Raw genomic sequence first — 4,307 nt, 5'->3', positions numbered from 1 at the left:
TAAATATTTTTTTATGGCATGGTCCACTGGCATTTAGCATACTCACAACACTGTGCAACCATCACCACACTCTAGGTCTAGAACATTCCACTTCTCAATAGGAAATTGTGTATCCCTCGGCTTGACCCAGCCCCAAGCAGCTATTGATTCCTGTTCTGTCCCTGTAGAGCTGCCTATTTGGAGTATTTCATAGAAATCCAAGCATAGGGAGAACATCCTTTAGTATCTGGTTTCTCGTCTAGCCTAAAGTTTCCTGGTTCACTCATGCTGTGGCTGAAAGCAGACTCCATTCCATTTTAGGGTTGACTAATATTCCCCCGGAATAGTATTTCTCATGTCTGCATCTCCATGTGTATGTTTGGAGTTGGTGTTCCCATGGGGTAGCCTGGTGAGGAGGTGGAAGGGACCCCATGATGATAAGTCTGGTCGAAAAGAGGGCAGCATCAAGTTTAGTCATCTGGTCAAGTTACCTGGATTAACCAAAATGGCTTTTGGATGAGACTACCTAGCTGGATCAGTCACACACTTTTGTTGGGTTTTCTCATTGTTAAAAATGAAATAATATCTTTTTTTTTTGAAGATTTATTTATTTTTGCTTACACAACTGGGGTACAGGCCAGAGGTGTGGTGGGTGAGAGGATTCACCAGAGACAGAGAGGAGAGCAAAACAGGCCGACTGAGAAGTACACTGCTGAGGGGAGCAGCAGGCAGGTCAGGAGAGGCCTGCCATACCATATGGGTCAGCTCCCTGAGCAAGTATCGAACTTGTGCTGTGATGGCTTTGGAGAACTTCATAATGCGGTGCTTTAACCGGTTGCACTACCAGGGAGAGCCCAAAAATGAAATAATATCATTTAAAATAGGATTGTTTTAAGGTTTAATTGGTTAAATTAAATAATGCATCAAAAGTCATTGCTATTCCCTCTTTAAACCAGATGATAGGGTTTGTTCTATGGCATTTCCCTTAGTTCACAGCTTCATCTTTTATCACACAGCCACCTGTTCCCTCACCTGTGTGCTTTAAATGACTGTTGAGAGGATGAATAAAGTCATAAAAGAAACTTCAAGCCACAGAGAACTTGAAAAATGGCTTTAAAAATCCAACAGGGCTTTATCTGGGTCTGGTTTACATGCCTCTTGTCCCTAAAACAATAAAAGATGACTAAAACAAGATGAAAATCTTATAGGTCTATTGAAGGAAGGATAAAAGAAGATCTAAAGGAACTGAAGATGGGAGTCAGGAGAAGAGTTGGGTCAAAAACCCAGACAGAGAGAAGGATGACAATTAAATATAAAAATTTGCTCTGAGTTTCCTAGTGGCCATGGCGAAAAGGGGAAGTGGGCTGAACCAGTCTGATGCAGGGTGTCTCAATCTAGCTATTATTGGCATGTTGCACTAGATGATTCTTTGTTATTCGGGGCTGTGCGATGCTCTACATCTACAGGGTGTCCAACATCATGCCTGACCTTGCCTGCTGCATGCCAACAGCATCTTCTCGGGGACACTGTGTCGTCCTCTTGGTCTGTGACCGCTTCCTTTGATCCCTCTGCCAGGTTCTGGGCTGATACCTTATAGCACATCACAGGTTTTATCTCCTGAACCATTAGCTCCTCTCCTCGCCTACTGGTCTCACTCTGTGTACAGACGAGGAGGCTGAGCTTGCCAGATGCCTCACTCAAAGGGGCAGAGGCTTCCCTGGTCCCTGTACTCTTAATTGCTGGAGCAGTGGTTCCCTGTGACAGGATGCTTTGTGTGCCCGGAGGACATTAGGCGCTACCTGGACGAGGTAGGAGAGATGTCACTGGCTTCCAGTGGGCAGCAGCCAGGGAAGCCGCTGGACCTCCTTGTGCATAGGTTACCTCACAAAACGGGATGGTCAGGCTAGCGTGTCTGTGGAGCCCCACCCCAGCAGGAGAGGTGTCCCGGGTGGGATGGCGGGGGTTGGGGGGGCTGGAAGAAGAGGAGAGATGGGTCTGTGGACAGGTGGGACTCCACAGACTGGGCTTTCCGCCTTTGTCTGCACCCTCTCCCCTCCTAGAATAAAGGCCCCACAACTGGATTTTCCTGTATTTTGGCTGCTGTCTGCACCACAATGAAGGTGCTGCTGTGACCCTAACTCATCCCGAAGTCTTTAGGATTCCAGACACGTGTCTTTCTTTGTTTTTAGTTGATGAGCAAAAGTTGGAAGTTGAACATATAATCCGAGACCTGCAGATTCATTCGAGGGGTGGGGCCATGGAAAGAGGTCTGATCTGGAAGGACAGGGGGCCAGCCCCACCCTGCTCCTGTGACAGGCCGCCTGCCTGTCCCTGCTCCTGTGAACCCCACGACGAGGACGATAGCCCCCCAAATTGTTGCTGAGGGGAGTCAGTGCCGTGATGTCCAGACAGCCCAGCCCTGTTCTCACCAGCCGGCTCTCACGCCTCAGCTTGGCAGTTTCGTCATTATTGTTTTCAGAATCGTGAATATCTGGATCTGGGGGTGCTTCAAGCCAACCACAGGGTGACAGATGGGGACAAGCGAGGCCCAGAGCGGAGCCTCCCATCCGTGGGGGAGGGGGAACTGCAAGGCTCGTACTCCGAGCCCAGGGCCGGGCCCCATCCTGGCAAGGGCAGGAATTTCCACCTGAGCTTGGAGCAGGATGAAGAACCACCTTCTCCGGCCTTCCTCTCCCTGAACCAATTTGTAATTAATGGCTGTGGCCCGGTTGTTCCCGCCTCCGCCTCTGTCGACCTGTAAAACCTGTATGAGGCTGGCAGCTGGCAGGTTGGCCAGCCTCTCTGTTCTAGTCCCTTTGTCCCGTGGCTCCTGCAGAGGGGGAGGACGGGCCACCTCCCTGGCCCAGCCCCCGGCCCCTCCCGCCGGCCAGCCATCCACCCTGGTCTAGGCTATAATTTGTGGCCAGCGTGGAGGCCATTCTGGGGCCTGGTACCCTGATGCGGGGGTGGTGGGAAGACCCCCCGGGGCGGAGCCGTAGGGCGCTTTCTGAAGGGCCCGGGAGGCGGGGGGGGGGCAGACTGTGCCCCCAGGAATGAGGAGCAGCGGGTGCCAGGCCTTGCCAGCGCCCCAGCCGAGGCCCGTGGGCGATGCCGCAGCCCAGCCGTAGTTCCGGGAGTGGGGTGTTGCTGCCACAGCTGCTGACTTTGGCAAAAAAGAAATCCTCCTGGTTCATACACTCTCCTTCCAGATAGAGGGGGGTTTGAAGTCGGCTGTGGAAAGGGAAGACAATCTCGTTACTAATGCACCATAAAGTACAATAAATATTCTGCTGACAGGCTCTGAACCCAGGAAACAATTCTAAAACCCTAAAAAATAATAATAATAAAGAATAAGAACCCAAATCTTCCTGAAGCTTCTTTCTCCTTTGCTAAAATTTTATTAAGGTGGGAAGCACAGTCACGCTCCCCCCAGCCCTTCCCCCACCTCTGTCCTGGCCCAAACCTCCAGATGGATCCGCAACTTTGAGGTCACAGCGCCGGGCAGGCCGGGTGGGAGGGGTACCCTCAACCAAAGGGGGGCCTCCTCCAACCCACCCGTTAAAGACCTCCCAGCCTCCCTCTATCTCTGCACCCCACAAGCACACCAGGCTTCCAACCTGGCTCCATTTTTTCATTAAATTCGAGTCATAGGGAGGGAATGACCTGGCTACTTCAATTAATTTTTTTTTTCCTTTCAAATCACCAGGTTCAATTTCCTTTGGAGGAGGTAGGATCTTGCAGGGCGTGGGGTGGGCTTCTACGGAGGACTGCATTTGAATGTTTGGTCTTGATAGGAGATAGGGACCAGCATGGAGAATCATCTTTATCACCCCAATATGGAAGGGAGAGCGTGTGGCCTGGGCCAGCATACCAAGCGGCCTGTGTGAGCCCTTATCATAATCCCAGGAGCGCCCCCCCCTCGGTCACCTCTGCTATTCCTGGCAAGCAAGCGTCGCGTCTTTCCTGCTGTAGGGAGCCAGATAGCACAGGGCTGGGTGGGCGCAGCGGGCATAATAAGAAGTGGAAATTGCTCCCAAGGAAAGTTTCGGAGGAATTAACTTGTGATGGGTGGAGGAGGCCTTGGGGAGGTGGGGGCGGGCAGGGAGAGGGCGGGGGGAGCAGGAGGAGGACCAGTGAGGAAGGAGGGGGAGGCCTTGGGTTAGTCCAGAGGGAGAGCAGGTGAGGCCGCGGCCTGCCGGTACCAGTCAGGGCCACAGGGGCTTTGGAAACCTCAAGTTCCCCAGGTGCTGAGGTGAGGGATCTGAGCGCCCGCTCTGGGCCACCGCTTCGGGTCTGTCCCGGAAATCCAGAAGCCTTGTGTCCCTCGG

Source organism: Condylura cristata, unplaced genomic scaffold, assembly GCF_000260355.1.
Source record: "Condylura cristata isolate star-nosed mole 26May11 unplaced genomic scaffold, ConCri1.0 scaffold00008, whole genome shotgun sequence".
NCBI lineage: Eukaryota > Metazoa > Chordata > Mammalia > Eulipotyphla > Talpidae > Condylura > Condylura cristata.
Note: the sequence above shows the minus strand (reverse complement) of the source record.